Source organism: Camellia sinensis, chromosome 8 (assembly GCF_055761805.1).
Source record: "Camellia sinensis isolate YWXY chromosome 8, ASM5576180v1, whole genome shotgun sequence".
In the NCBI taxonomy this organism is placed as follows: domain Eukaryota; kingdom Viridiplantae; phylum Streptophyta; class Magnoliopsida; order Ericales; family Theaceae; genus Camellia; species Camellia sinensis.
In genome coordinates this window covers 17,249,865-17,266,585 of record NC_138968.1, presented here as the reverse complement: position 1 = coordinate 17,266,585, position 16,721 = coordinate 17,249,865, and the positions used below count along the sequence as shown (strand labels likewise).

Genomic DNA, 16,721 nt, shown 5'->3' with positions numbered 1-16,721 from the left:
ATATTTTCAAAAAAAATGCACAAAAGAATGAAAAAAAAAAAAAGAGTTAAAAAGCCTAGTGTATATATACATTATGGTAATAATCTGTATATGTAGATCCTATTATGTATATTGCTATCTACATACACATTGTACTCTTCACTTTTTTCAGTATAATAAAACTAGTATGAACTTTGAACATAATAAATAGTCTTGTCAAATCGTATAAATGTGTTCGGTTTTTCTTGCGTAATTTCTCACTATTATTTGTGATTGAAATTTATTTCACAACACATATTCTTGAGTTGGTTGAAAATAACTTGAAACTAACCAGCGAATTGAAATGTATATCATCCAATTGACTAATAGTTATTTTATGTACATGTAATTTAAGCACAAATTGAACATCACTCTTCAAACCAAACAAGATTAAAGAATCTTTAGTGTTCAAAACTGAGAAATGCCTGACAAAAGGGTGATTGAAGAATGGATAAATATAGAGATACATACATATCACTCTCATCACACTCTGCATTTCCCAAAATTATTCAATTCCACCACCACCACACTGATATTATCTTTGCTCCCTGAGCCATCGCTAGCTGAGTTAGCGCTGCAATTGCCTCAGCAACATGGCTTTCATTTATGCCTTGTTGAATCTACTTCCGTTAAGTGAAGTCTTCTCCTCTTTATTTTGCCATCCAGACATCTCCTGATGACCTGGCATGCGAAGTTGTTTGAAACTACGTCCCACAAGCCGTTAGTGGCGAAATAAAAAATTCATCTGTACTGGTTCTTCTCCTCTCTCTAACTTTCGGTTTCGGTATTGTAAATGGTTTGAGCGAGTGATCCCCTGCATCAATGGTTCATAATTTAGAAATATTGTTAAGTGTTTACATTTCTACATAGCACCAAAAATTATCTAGAAGGAATGGTAAAATGGATTAGTGATTTGCTATGGTCTATGGCAGTGCCCAACATGAACTCAATATTTAGCAGAACCAATTTAAGTGCACAAAAGATTTCACAAAATGAAAAACAGATGAGAGATAGAAAGCAATGCCCAACCTAAATGTTTAACATGAATACTTTTTCCACAAATAGAGATTTGGATGTTGGCATGGTTCTAAATAGAGAAATAAAATTTGTCACCAGTTGTTTGTCACCATTTATATCACCTTTTAACATGAATACTTATGATTAATTTTTTTGTTTGGAGACAATTATTAAGAAATTAATGAAAATACATAACATCTTGTCGTGTAATTTTATTTATTTATTTTTAGGCACATTAGAAATAAAAAAAGGAGGGAAGAAGGTTAAGACATCTCCCTCAAAATTCCTAGGATGTCCGCAACCAAGAGGCTACGTATCTCCGCTAGAGGGTCATTCACTACAAGCAAGTCCTCCGGTTGCTCAACTTCAAACTTTGCAAGGGCATCGGCACAAACATTGCCTTCTCTCATTGTAGTGTAATTTGGTGACATAAAATGGTGGGGAAAAAAAGGTGATATATGGCAGTCCACTTCTAAATATTGACATACCCATTTGTTTCTTTCGATATCAATATACTCTGGTATATCAATGAGAATAAAAATGACATTCATATCAGCTGATTTGTAATATGTATGTTCATAGGCAATTCATGAATCGATTCACAACCAATACAATTGATTCATAGCTGATACCGCCGATTTAAATGCTATAAAACTCAATCATGATTTTTCAAAGAATCAGCTCAATAGCAGGTATTTCCAGGCAGGGTCTACAAAAAGCTGTTGGACAATCTTCGCTGTATTTAAATAGATTAATTCTGTTTGGGTACTAAACGACAAACAGAATATAAAAGAATTAAAGGAAATGAGAGAATTTGTTTGATTACAAAAATCAAACTAGAAATAAAAATAAATAAATAAATAAAAAGATTTTATTTTGTTATAAAAATAAAATTAAAATCTGATTTAAATAAATAATAACACTGAAAATAAATTAAATAGCTTACTTGATTAATTCTTGAATAATAATATGATCAAACCCAGTGTTTGACACTGTGTCCTTAAGACAGATTCATCCTCTCCACAGTGCTTTCAAAATGTGGACGTCTATCTCCCAAGATGAAATGATCAACTACAAACAATAGCAGCACTACAAATTGTTTGCCTTACGAACACACTAAGTGTTTACACTCTTTCTTACAAGAAAATAATGCAACAAAATGAAGAATAAATTTGCAGAGCTCTTAAGGACGAAAATTATTTATTTTACATCAAATGAGGGCTGCCCTATTTATAGATGTAATGGTGGCTGCTGGTTTTGAATTGAACAGGTGTAAACCTGTTTGACCAGGTATAAAACCTGTTTGGTTTTGAATTTAAACAGATTTAAATCTGTTGGTTCAAAATTCAAACAGACAAAAACGGGAAGGGCCTTGTTTGGGTGTACAGAAAAATCGGACCAGATTATTTCTGGTTTAATTTGAATTATGGATTTTATTTTACCAAAAATAAAATTAAATTCAAATGTTTTTAGGTATTGGGCCGGACAAGCCCAACTCAACCTCACACCACGCATCCGCGCCCAAGCCCAGGCCCAGCCCAGCCCAGCCCGCCCAACTGACCAGACGGACGGCGGCGACGCGCGCGGTGATTTTTGGGTCCAATGGGTCTAGCCCATTTTTCCCATAACCTCCATCTCTAAAACACTTGGCTACCCCTTGGGGCACGCCTCAAGTACCAAACCCATGCCTTATAAACCCATTCAAAACTTCCCACCAAATCAATGTGGGACAAGTCTTATTCAAACCTTTAAGGATTTTCCATCAAAACTCCATTTCCATGGAGCATACTTTGGCTTCAATTTCTCATTCACTCAATAATGGTTTTGAGCAACCAAATATACCACGTGAATCACAACGCGGCATAGAACGCGTTACCACTTTGACCAACGAAAATCGACGTACGGGGCCCACTGTAGACGCGCCCGCGAAGGGGGCCCTCGCTTCTACAGTTCGGACTCGATTTGTGTCACGGTTCTTGATCTTGAACCAAAGAGTCCAAATCCGGCAAATCGTTTTTAGAAATAGATTTTTTTGAAAAGAAGTGCCAAACATGGACTGCTTTGCCAGATACAGAGTCGCCACCTAAATATTTTAAAATGGGGGAATTTAGGAAACCCGGACTCGGTGCCGAAGGCCACATGTCCGTCATCACCGGAGTTGTCTCGGCTCGGGAGCTAGGGTACGATTGGGGAAGGTCAGCTATGAGCACCCCCTCTCGCCCGATCCGAAGATCGGCCTCTACTAACCGTGATATCCGCTTTTGAAAACATTATGTGTTCTTAAACCAATTATTAGCCTAGCGTTACTATGTTATGCGCACAGCAAACAAGTATAGACTAGATTGCCTAATTTGGAAATAAGCATTGCATATCCGTTTGTTTTGGAAAATGTTTTGGATTTTGCTACTCGCAAGTAGGCTAAAACACGGATTTCAACGAGTTTTTCCAACTCAAGCAACCCGACCTTCACCCACAGGCATTCAAACAATTTTATCACATAAGCATTTAGCCGCATGGCAAGCATACTGTCATGGCAACACTCACACGCATGCGGGATGCTTAAAGCATAAATACTTACATCGTACTCCGTGCCAAAACAATAAACTAGTTAGCAAACATGCATGTCCTAGTTCATGTTAAGAATGGCTAATGCATCGCATACAGGATGCAATAGATAGGCTCGGCTAATCCTAAACATGGCATGTGAAATGCGATCGATTGATGCACGTATTCAATTTGGAATTGAAGTATAAATGCAGTTAGCATGATGTACCGAGTCCAATGCATGCAATACAAATGCATAAATGCACGCATGCATAGCATAAGGTATGCTAAATTAAACGTGCCTTAATACTAACCAACAAAGCAGGTAAGTAAAAGGGAAGAAAGAAGTGGGGATTGGAAGACATACACACCACTCACACACACTTATTACAGATTTGCCCTCGCTCGGAGTGACCAAATAAATAATACAAATTAATTAACTACGCAAGCTAATTAAATATTACAAATTGCCTAATTAGCTAAGCAAATTAACTAATCTAGGAAAAGCAGTAAACCGCCTCGGGAAGAGAGCCAGATGCAATGCATGCTCGGTCCTGCTCGGAAATGCACCGCCATGCATAGGCTGTCTCTGTTTTCCTTCTTTTACTCCTATGGAGGCTGCCAAAACCTTAGGACTGCTTCCTTGGACATTGGGGAACACCACCAGCTGAATGGGATTGCCACCGGCAGTGGGATGTGGCCACCGGCCATTGGTGAAGCTATCGGCAGAGAAGGGATTGCCGGTCGGCACTGGGAACTGCAGGTCGGCAGAGTGTTCCTGCAGAATCTGCAATTGACAGCAACAGAGGGCAAGGCAGAGCATGGCAGTACAATTCAAGGCATATATGCACTGATCATGTCCCCTATCATGTTTGTGACTCAAGAGGGCATGTGCCTCGATTCCCGGGCCACCAATCACGCATTTCCATGCATGATGGCCCAAAGAATCAAGTGTGCAACTTTCATATCAAATGAAATGCAAACCAATCAAACAAACCAAGGCCCAATTCCTATCACCAATTCAAGGAATAAGGCATGCATGCAAGATGCAATGCAACCTAGGCATGCAAGCTAAGGATGCAACATGGCATGGCAAAACACTTATGCAAGCATACAAGCAAACATGAGGCGATGCAAATGGATAAAAAGATGGACTTATACATGATTTAGGCAACTCTAAATAGGCCCAAAACAGTAGCCAAAGTGACCAAAATAAAGGACCAAAACACATACATACATGCACATGTTAAAGGGCCAACACTTAGGCACAAATGAGGCCACTCTCAAACACAATTGAAAGAGGCATAATGTGGACTAATGGCATGCAAAGTAAGCATTGAAAATCATGTTAAGATGGTGTCAAACCAAGCAACAAGATGGGCTAAACATTAGCATGCAAATGGTCCAAGTACTTGAAGCAAGTCAAAGGGACTTGAACCATGGCTAAGCCAACCAAGCCTCACAAGGCTAAGAGGGCTTAAGATAGGTTCAAGACAGACCTAGACTATGCAAAGGGGGCCCCCTAGATGGCATCTAAGTGGCTCAATTTCAAAGCATGCACAATGGGCAAAACATGGAGCATACTAGACAAGCTTTCAAAGCATTAAAGATGCGTCCAAGGCAAACATATAGGCATGCAAGGGGGACTGAAATGACATGGTGGATGATTCCAAATCACCAAATCGATGCAAAAATGCCATGCTATGCATTCACATACTTAAGGCCAACAAGCCGGAATGCAAAGGGGCTATACTAAGCATGTCAAATCCGACCCAAACAACTATGGACAGACCTAAAACATGGCAAAATATACACATAACCTTCACAAGACTAAGCCTAAAACATGCTTGAACAAAGGCTAACAACCTAAGGCATATTAAGGCAATAACAAGGCATTACATGGTAGGTATGCTAAGCATGCATGGTGTACCAAAACCGACAATAAACAGAGGCATATTATGATATAATAGGCACAAAAAAACAGCCAAGGCATGGTCAACATGAAGCTTAGCTAGATGCTCCCTCAAGAGGCCAAAAATGGTCCATTTCAAGGACAACAAGGGGAGGGGGTGGCCCTCCCCTTTTGGAGACTTCAAGGCACCATCTTCACCACTGAAATCCCTCAAGATTTCAGTAGTGATGAGGCCCAAACACCAAAGTCTCGAAACTTGCACAAAATAGCACAAAATGGGGCCTTTCAAGGCCTAAGAGGGGTCAAACACCTCCAAACCACAAAACACTCTTAATAAACAATCAAGAGGGCTAAAAAACAGAACTTTTTTGTATTATACACTAAGCACAAAAATAGTTCTAAGATAGGCAAAAATAAGATGCAAAAATGGGGTAAAAAGGGGTAAGATTCTTACCCTTGAAGACCTCTTCAACAATGATGCTCCAATAGCCCTCTTTGGCTTGAATCCAGCTCCAAAACTTCAAAACCAACCTCTTAGAACCTTAGTAGCTAAGTGAAGGTGGAACACTAGGTGTTTGTGTGCAATAGTATGAACTAAAACACAATTAAACACACACAAGGGTAAAAAGAGAGAGGTATAGAGATAAAATATGTATGGATTCTAACCCTAGAACTCAAAACCCTAAAAATGGCTGTCTAAACTCTCTAAAAAGTCCAATCCTAAACAAAGGAGACAAGGGCTCCTCTTATAGAGCTTCTTGTCTTGTAAAGCTTACAAGACAAGCTTCTAAAGAGGGAGATCCCTCCATACACGTGTATGGAGGGGAGCCAAAAGCAAGACAGCTGTCTTAAAATATCTACAAAAGCAGATGCACAGTAGTCAGCCGGCCAAAGATGCCATTTTGGCAATATACATTGCCGGTGGAAGCAAAAACCAGCCGGTGACCTTTAACCACTGCCGGTGGTGTGTGGGGATGCCTCACAAGGCATTCCCTGCCCTTCCAAGGCAAAATGCAAGTGTTTGGTGCAAAACCAGACACTAAACGGTCGAGTTCGGAGATCCTGAGGCAAGGCGTGTAGCCGAGACTTTCGGGAACTCCAAACGAACACAAACATGGATAATCACCGAGTGTTCAAACGGTGACGTCCAAGTCTTGAGGACGGTCAAAAATGGGGTGTCTACAGTTGCCCCTCTTTGACAGAACTCGAAAGTCACAACGATGACGGGAGTGAATGTCAAAGCCCAAAGACGACCCATTTTTGACAAGGCCGAAGACTTAGACAAACATGCAAGACAAACAAGGTATGCGCCCAAAGGCAGGGGCAAAAATGCAAGACAATGCATGAAGCCGAGCATAACTTATGATCATGCAAAGAAAGCTGTAATGAAGCATACATGCGACAATTTTAAGCTAGCATACACCAAACTACACTACAATGCAGAAAGGATGTAAGAGAATTATGCAATTCTCGATACGTCTCACTCGGAGGATACAATACCTGTGCGGCTCGTCTGGTTGCACCAGCCTTAAATGAACCGTACATACAATATCGTGCCTGCAAAGAAAACAAACTTAACAGGTACAATATTGTTAGCAACATACATAACAATGCAAAATGGATGCAAAATGATATGCAATATATACAAAACAATGTATAAACAATGCAAATGAAGATGCAATGTAATTGAAACAATGCAAACTATATGCAAAGCAATTGAATCACGATCCAATCACGAGTGGTTCGAAACCACACCTATGTCAAATAGATTGATGGAGGTAACAAGTCTGTCTACCATAGAACGGTCAACTGAACTATGAGCATCGTAGACAGACACAAGAACAAGTATTGAGTGGAATTGACACAAGTGGGGAAACGACCCGCTGGGGAAAGGACTACGATCCTAATGCTGGATGCAACAACTACACTACAATGTAATATATGCAATGAAAATGCTGGGGAAATGGCAATGGATATGGCGCGCGGGCCAAACCAAATCTTGCCTAGGAAAGGCATGTACGCATACAGGCCATGTTTAACATAGAACGGTCCACTGAACTATGCTTCGACACGAGAAGTATGGGCACATACCAAACCAAGCTCAACATGGAAAGGCGTAAGCCATAGATGGAGGTGATGCAATGAATGCATGCAAGCTACAATGCAATGGATATGGCACGCGGGCCAAACCAAATCTTGCCTAGGAAAGGCATGTACGCATACGAGCCATGTGTAACACAGAAAAGGTGCCGCAACCCTCAAACCAACATACCAGTGTGGAATAGGCGCGTACACATGCAGAACTGTGTTTTAACGTGAAAAGTAAGGGCACATACCAGACCAAGCTCAACCTGGAAAGGCGCAAGCCATAGGTGGAAGGTGATGCAATGAATGCATGCAAACTACAATGCAATATCTACAAATATGCAATGGAATGGATATTTACAAAAATGCATGACAATGCAGTATGATGCGACCTACTGGAAAAATGCAATGGATGCATGCAAGCTACAATGGAAATGCATGACAATGCACTATGATGCAACGGCTATGATTGCAGCTTTCCCTATCTTACCAACAGGGCGATATACTAGGTTGGTTCAGTATCCAGAACTGAGGCGCAGACATGCTGCCTCAATCTATGGGGCTTCCATACAGATTTCAAGCCGAGGATACACCCCTGGGTATTTAAACCAGACTTTAGTCTCGGAACTCCCGAACCTTTGCGTTCTAGGCATAAGCCGTTCGAACTCTAGTTTCCACCGTCCCAGTTGGTCTTCTAGGAACTCACCGCAAACATAGGCAGGTGGCTTTACCAGACCACCGAAAGTCGTTCGGGCACGACAAACACCAAAGGAATTGCACCTTTAGAGGATTTAGGGTCTCCTAGACTGTATATATTGCACAAGAAATGCATAACAATGCAAGTGATCTTGAAGTGCGCAACAACGTGGGGCTTAAGATATGCATGACAATGCAAGCGAACTGTGCACATCAATGCGCCAAAGGTCTTGCACCTTCCAAGGATTTAAGGTCTCCTAGACCGGCACGACAAACACCAAAGGAATTGCACCTTTAGAGGATTTAGGGTCTCCTAGACCGACACGACAAACACCAAAGGAATTGCACCTTTAGAGGATTTAGGGTCTCCTAGACCGGCACGACAAACACCAAAGGAATTGCACCTTTAGAGGATTTAGGGTCTCCTAGACTGGGATGCAAAATGTATGCATGACAATGCATGTTTTTGTTTGTTTTTTTTTGAAATGCAAATGATGCAAGTGCGACACGCATGCCACACGGAATGTAAAGTGATACAAATGAGACACGCATGCCTCGTAAGATGCAAAGTGATATGAAAGAAGATTTTGATAATTGGACTTATACGCTACGCAAAGCCGGTTCGTATTCAAAACAATGCAATGTACTAACAAGTAGAAGTGAGATGCGCAAGATAGTGCGATAGGATGCATGCAAAATGCAAGTAAGGTGCACAAAACAGTGCGATGCGCAAGAAAGCGCGAGTGATTTGAAATGCACAAGACAGTGCGATACGCTAAACAGCGCGATTGAAATGCAATGCACAAAACAGTGCGATGCGCTAAACAGTGCGAGTGATTTTAAAATGCACAAGACAGTGCGATACGCTAAACAGCGTGATTGAAATGCAATGCACAAAACAGTGTGATGTGCAAAATAGCGCGATTGAAATGCAATGCACAAAACAGTGCGATGCGCTAAACAGCGCGAGTGATATGCACAAAACAGTGCGATTGATTTGAAATGCACAAAACAGTGCGATAGAGGTGCGCAAGATAGCACGATGCAATGCACTAACAAGTGTAGAGAGGTGCAGAAAATAGCGCGAATGATAAACTGCACAAAATAGTGCGATTGAGGTACAACCACAAGATGCACAAGACAGTGCTAGTGAGATACAAATTGTAAGTGCACAAGATAGTGCGAGTGAATGCATGTTCTATGCAAATGAGGTGCGCATGCTAATGCAAATGACGACACACATGCCAATGAAAATGCGACACGCATGTCGATGAAGAAGATGGGGCACACGTGCTGATGGAAATGAGGCACACGTGCCGATGAAAATGAGGCACACGTGCCGATGAAAATGAGGCACACGTGCCAATGCAAATGGGGCACACGTGCCAATGCAAAATAATACAAATGAGACACACATGCCTCATGAGATGCAAAACAATGCCCAGTGTGACACGTATGCCACACGGAATGTAAAATGATGCCCAGTGTGACACGTATGCCACACGAGATGCGAAATGAAACAAATGAGACACGCGTGCCTCATAAGATGCAAAATGAAACAAATGAGACACGCATGCCTCATAAGATGCAAAACGATGCCCAGTGTGACACGTATGCCATACGGAATGCGAAATGATGCCTAGTGTGACACGTATGCCACACGAGATGCGAAATGAAACAAATGAGACACGCGTGCCTCATAAGATGCAAAATGAAACAAATGAGACACGCATGCCTCATAAGATGCAAAATGATGCCCAGTGTGACACGTATGCCACACGGAATGCGAAATGATGCCTAGTGTGACACGTATGCCACACGAGATGCGAAATGAAACAAATGAGACACACGTGCCTCATAAGATGCAAAATGAAACAAATGAGACACGCGTGCCTCATAAGATGCAAAATGAAACAAATGAGACACGCATGCCTCATAAGATGCAAAATGATGCCCAGTGTGACACGTATGCCACACGGAATGTAAGACGATGCTAAGTGTGACACGCATGCCACACGGAATTTAAAATGATGCTAAGTGTGACACGCATGCCACACGGAATGTAAAATGTAAATGGACTTAAATGCATAACAACGCACGTGTTTCGGAATGCATGACAATGCATGAGAGATGTGCGACAATGCGAACGATGCGCGAGGCGACGTATGCATTGAAATGCATGACAATGCTTGTAATAAAAATGCAATAACAATGCATGAGAGATGTGCATGACAATGCAAGGGGTGCGTGTTACAACGCATGTAGTGTGTGCATAAGAATGCAACTGTGAGGCGCATAATAGCGCGATGTAAGGCACCGAAATAGTGCGATGAATGCGTGCAACGCACACGGGGCGACTTTTGGATCTCGTAAGAAGGAAAAAGGATACCAAAGGATACAACATTGCATGAGTTGGAGTGCTACGCACAGAAGACGCGGTCCGAGGTCAAAACGGAGGCCGGTTGAGCATCGGAGATGCACTTTCTTGAGCTATGAAGACCAAAAACTATTCATATGGCCTGAAAAAGGTTGTGGGAACACCACCGGCCGGGAGGGGAGGTCACCGGCTGTCCACCGGCTGCAAAATAACTCCATCGGCACAAAATACTGCTGGCCGGCACAAAACATTGCCGACCGGCAAAAAGTTGCTGAGTCGGGGCAGATTCGACATTTCACCTCGGGTGTTTTAAAATAGGGTTTCAAAACCTATTTTCTTACTTTCCCTTCCGCCGAAAACTCACACATTCTCTCTCTAGAGCGTTTTCCTTTCCTCTTTTGCTCGTTTCTTCGCGTTTTACGCCCGTTTCATCGTCGGATTCGCGATTTTCTTCACGTTTCGGACATTTTCAACCGAACAAAACTTTGTTTCGGTGCCTCGTTTGGCGTTCCCGCCTTTTCGGGGTTTGTTCCCCTCGCTTTCCTCTTGATTTTCGTACCATTTCACATTCCGGCCTTCCCGGCCATTTTCGACCTTCTCGGGAGTTGACTTTTCGGTTGACTCTTCGTATTCTAGCCCGGTTTTCCTTCCTCCGGCTATTTTCTCATCATTCCTGACATTGCGGACGACATTCCACGTAGCGGGACTCCCCCGGATCACGAGATGGATCCCGGGGTCGAGCTCCTACCTTTGAGCGAGCGCCCGTTCGACCCGGAGACCTACCGGCCGGCGATCCATGTTCTGCCCCCCGACGGACTCCGCCAGTTTCGGAGCTTCGAGAGGCACGTGCCACCCGAGCTATTACTGCGCGAGCCTACCTCCCACCTGTCCTTCGGCGTTTCCGAGGTAACTCTCTTTTCTCTACTTTACTTTCTGCAATGTAGGGCACAAAAACTGTCGTAGTTTATTTATGCTGTTTAACTGCTTTAGCTCAGATACCCTGTATACTGTAGTTGATTGTAAACATACATACAACTGATATCTGCTTGAAACTGACACATGCACACACACTGCACTAGCCCTGAATCACCTAAACACACTGTATTTCACTGCATACACACTGGTACCCAGCATTTGCTTGAATCTGTCGAACTATGCACACATGCTATACTGTACTGAACTACCTGAACACACTGACGCATCACATGTTGTAGTTTACTGTAAGAACACCGGTACTCGGTATTTGTTCGAAATCTGTCAAACTTGCACACATGCCACATCTATATGCTTCTTAAAACTGCATTTTGAATGTTGTCTTGCAATTGTTATCTTCTGTTTACAGGGAGATTCCCATGCCATCCGCGGGTATGGGAACACTGGCGCTCGAGAGTGGTACGACGAGCTTCCTGACGCGGTCCGTCTCATAGTGGACCAGGCGGGCTTCGGCGCCTTCTGCCGAGGACTCTCCAGGCTTACCACATGCAGACCTCTCCTCGCCGCTCTGGTGGAGAGGTGGTGGGACACCACCGATTCATTCCATCTATCCACAGCAGAGGACATGACGATGACCCCTTACGATTTCTCGATGCTCACAGGCATCGGGGTAGGGGGTGATCCGATCCCCTTTGATATTGACATGGATGAGTGGACTGCCGCTCAGGTCCATCTGTTGGGTGAGGCGCCACCACTTGCTCGTCCAGGCTTTGTCCGGTACTCCTGGTTCGAGGTGCAGTTTAGGGTCCAGCCCACTCTTGTTGATGCAGCCCCGATGACCCCGGAGGCCGTGGAGAGTTACGCCCGCGGCTTCCTCATGTTCTTATTCGGGACGACCATCTTCGCCGACCGGGCGAACACCGTGCCTCTCTGCCTGCTCAGCGCACTGGTGGACGTCAGGGACATCCTACATTACGACTGGGGTGGCGCCGCTCTGGCCACTCTCTACGGATATATGAGCTCAGCTTCCCGCGGTAGCGGATAGTTGCTCGGAGGCTACTGGCGGGTCTGGGAGGTACGTTTCTTCTCCGCTTTTCTATCTTTTCTGTACTCTGTACACTGCACACACTGTAGTCTGCTTTATACTCGCTGTATACTGTACACACGACACACACATACATTCTGCTTTACACTGACTGTACACTGCTCACACTGTACACAATACACTGCATAACACACGGCTCTGCCATTTCTGGTTTATTCTGTATTCTGCTTTATCTGATAAATGCACTGGTATTTACCTTGCAGTTGTGGGTTTATGCCTACTTTCCTAGGCTCGCTCTCGTACCAGTCATGGAGACTCCTCTGGTCGTCCCGTTCTCGCGACGCTTCGACGGGAGATGCACCCAGCGGCCACGAGAGACATTTGGCTTTTTCCGCCGATACTTCGACACCATTACCCCGGCCGAGGTATGTTTTACTTGCAGTTCATTTAAGCTTCGCCTTTCACTGCATATTTCAAAAATAGTAGATAACAAACTGTATGTCACTTTCAGACCACCTGGCAGCCGTGGGCTCCATTGCCGGCGACGATGCGGGACCGGTTTGCCGGTGCTGAGGAGACCTCGCGTTTCCGGATCTTACTGGAGGGCCCGGTCTGTCGGGCTTGGTACCTGGGTGAGCGTTTCCTACGCCAGACTCTAGGGTTACCTGAGCAGATAGTCCCGGTTCACCCTCCTGCGGACATGAGGGAGACCGAGAGGCTCACCACCGAGCAGATGGCCGATTACACTATCGGCTGGGAGGCGACCCGCTTTAGAGGCATCGGCGACTACCGAGAGTACGTGCAGACGTACCTTATGCGACCTCTGAGCGGCGGCCGTCGAGCGGAGGGGGCTAGGCCCGTGGCGCCAGCAGTTGGGGCAGGAGAGGGAGCTGGAGCGGGAGCTTCGAGGAGGGCCCGAGTTCGTGGCAGGGGCGGAGTCCAGGGAGGACGGGGGACCGGTTGGCCTGTTCTGCCTGCTGCATTGACTTTCCGAGGGCAGGGTGGGGCGACCTATCAGGTCCCCTTCGCCCCTCCGCCGGCTGATCACGAGTTTGTCGGTGTCCCCGACTTGCCTCCGGTATGTATTACTGCCTTTTTGTACAGTCATTTCATTTCAGTTTATTTGCTATTCCACAGAATATTGATGCATCTGATACTTTTGCAGGCTTCTTCTGGGTATACCCGGCAGTCATTGGAGATTAATGCCTCCATGATGGGGATGCTTCAGCGGACTTTTGATCTTCTGGCCCTCTACAGCATTCCGGTATGTTCTTCTAACACTGGCCTCAAACCATTCATACACTGCTTCGCATAATCTGATGCACGACACAACACCTGATACACTGATCTCACAGCATCTGATACACTGCATACACTGCATTCTGCACTGTATTCTGCTCACGACATTCATACACTGTACTCTGCATTCTGCATTGATAAACTGCTCACGGCTTTCACACACTGCACTCATACACTACATTCTGCACTGATAAACTGCTCACGGCATTCTCACACTGTACTCATACACTGCATTCTGCACTGTTAAACTGTCCACAGTATACTGATGCATTTGCCTTTTATGTACTTTTCCCAGCCTCCTTTCCAGATTCCCATGGCAGGAGGTGCTCCAGCTGGACCTTCCGTCCCTGCCCGAGGGAGAGATGAGGAGGGCAGAGCATTCCCCCGCACGAAGGCGGGGCGCACTCATATCGGGAGTAGCTCGCGAGCTCCAGTCCCGGATGATGATGATGACGAGGAGTCAGAGGCGGAGGCAGAGTCGGAGGCGGAGTCATCAGAGGAGGAGACCGGAGGCGGCACTAGCTCGAGCTCTGACAACGATGTTGATGATGCTCCTGGACCCTCGTCCAGGAAGAGGACTAGGACAGACTGATGGCCCCCCGGAGTGCTCGACACGGATACAGATTTTTGTTATCTTTTCTCTTTCTTGTACTTTTCTCTTTTTGTTGGTAGTCAGGATGCTTTGTACTGCCGTAGGCAGATTTTTGTTTTCCTCAAAACTTTGTACTTAAAAGATTATGAAATGAAACGAACTTTTTTTTTTTTGCTTAAAAAGTGTTACATTTACATATCTCATGTATTGCATCGCACCACATCATGTTACACCTCAATGTAAATGGAATTGATTGGTCGTCTGAAAATTGGACACTCGCACTGTAATAATCAGATAACTAAACAGCCAACAGCAAAATAACCCAAGCAACCCACTGCCTGATTCTGGATACACAGCCCTTACTCTAGTAGGGATTGATCTGCATACAGCCCATAACACAGCATTCGATTTATTCTGCACATAGCAAATCCCGAACAAACAACCCAATTTGACAAGACGGACTACGGAGGCGAAACCAGCTGGAGTTGAAACACAATCGAATATAGAGAATGGCACAGCATTCTGAGCATAAACGATTAACTTTCGGAAAAGGGGTTTTCTTAACCAGGGTATCGAGCCTACAACTGAACACAGCGGGAAGGACTCAAACAAAGAGGTACACGACCTAAACACAACGAGACACGCTCGGAAGAGACAAAAGACACAACATACAGACGCGTTAACGAAGACGGGGACCTCAGATCACGAGGAGCCAGTTTCTCTGGATATTGTTTCCCACCCTTTTCTCATTTTGTGATTCTCACATCACTCGGCCCTCAGGCTCGGTTTTTCTCTCAAACCCTTTGGCTCGCTTTTTCTCTCAACTTACACCTCTCTATTCTTTATTCTCTCATTTTTCGTCCCTCCCCAGGGTGATTAATGAATGAATAGGAAGTTGTGGGTTCACGCCTGATGCTGTTAGCTCACAGCTATTTCTTCTGGTGGGTGGAGTGCCCTCCTGGCAAGTACGTCGATGACGGGGAAAAGACAGAACACCTGACTCAACTGTGCCCCTAGTTCATTATTTTGACCATTTTTTTATTTTTGCTTTCTACTAAAACAGTTTTGATCAAGATGAGAGTCGGATTAACGTACTTATTCGATTTTTGATTTGAAAACCATGCAAGTCAGGCTGTAAGCACTGAAAATTTTCCTTTTTGGGTCCAAGAAAATGGTCCGGTTTTGGAAAATGGAATAGTTTTCGAGAAAGTAGTCCACCTTCGTAAAAATTTTCAAAAACTATTTTTGCAAACGGCTGATGCTCAACGAGCATGGAACTTACTCTTTGAGATGCGCAACCTCGGATCAGAGGCAATGGAAAATTGCCCCTAGTTTGGAGAACGCCGCACGGCAACGGAAAGTTGCCCCCGGTTTGAATGGCGGCTCGCGACGACTGGTGGCAACGGAAAGTTGCCCCTTGTGTGGATGGTGCCGCAGCAGTCCGCCGACAGTCTTCATTGGTGGTGGCCGAACTCTTGGACACAGAGATGACAAAGACGCTCACAACAAATATATGGACACAATCACCTTGGAAGGTGTTGGCGACTGGACTTTGGGACGAAATCAAAACCATTGCACAGACTGGGACGCTATGAAAGCGTTGGGGGCTGGACTTCAGGATGAAGTTGCCTACGTATCCCAAACATGGGAATCAAGCCTTACGTAGTTCCGGTTAAGGTACACTCGGGTATTTTAACCTTCACTTTTTTTTTAGGCTCTCACTTTTGCCAAGGTGCCCGATGCGGGTTTTCGACCTTGCGAGCTTCTTTTTTTATTTCTTTTTTTTATTTCTTTTCTTTTTTATTTTTTGTATTTTTTGTATTTTTTGTATTTTTCTCTTGCTCTAACTTTTGCCTGGGTCGCCCTTCCGGGTTTTCGGTCCAGCGAGCCTCTCAAAGGGTAGAAGTGTAGCAAGTCCATGCCAAATGGTTTCTGAAGTTAAAGCCTCTCTGTATCTAGGAGAACGGCTGTTGCAATGTTTTGCAGGAGGATCCATCCCGGTTGCTCCACAAGCTTCTTCCGGCGAGGTCTACTCCTTCTGATTCGGCTTTGGTGCCTCTTGCTCGAGGGCTGCTTCAAAACTGGCCATACAGATCTTGCACGACGTTTAACCTTTGAACTTGCTGAACGGGTTCAAGGTTCAAAACGGACAAGTTGAATCTTGAGGCTGATAGCGATCCTAGGCTGCACAATCTCAAGAGCG

General features: G+C 44.5%; 1 pseudogene; it reads right to left on the bottom strand.

Annotated features, from left to right (window-relative positions):
• Positions 1 to 618: 618 nt before the first annotated feature.
• LOC114263480 (protein phosphatase 2C 51-like) overlaps positions 619 to 16,721 on the bottom strand; it is a 62,494-nt pseudogene continuing 46,391 nt past the window's right edge.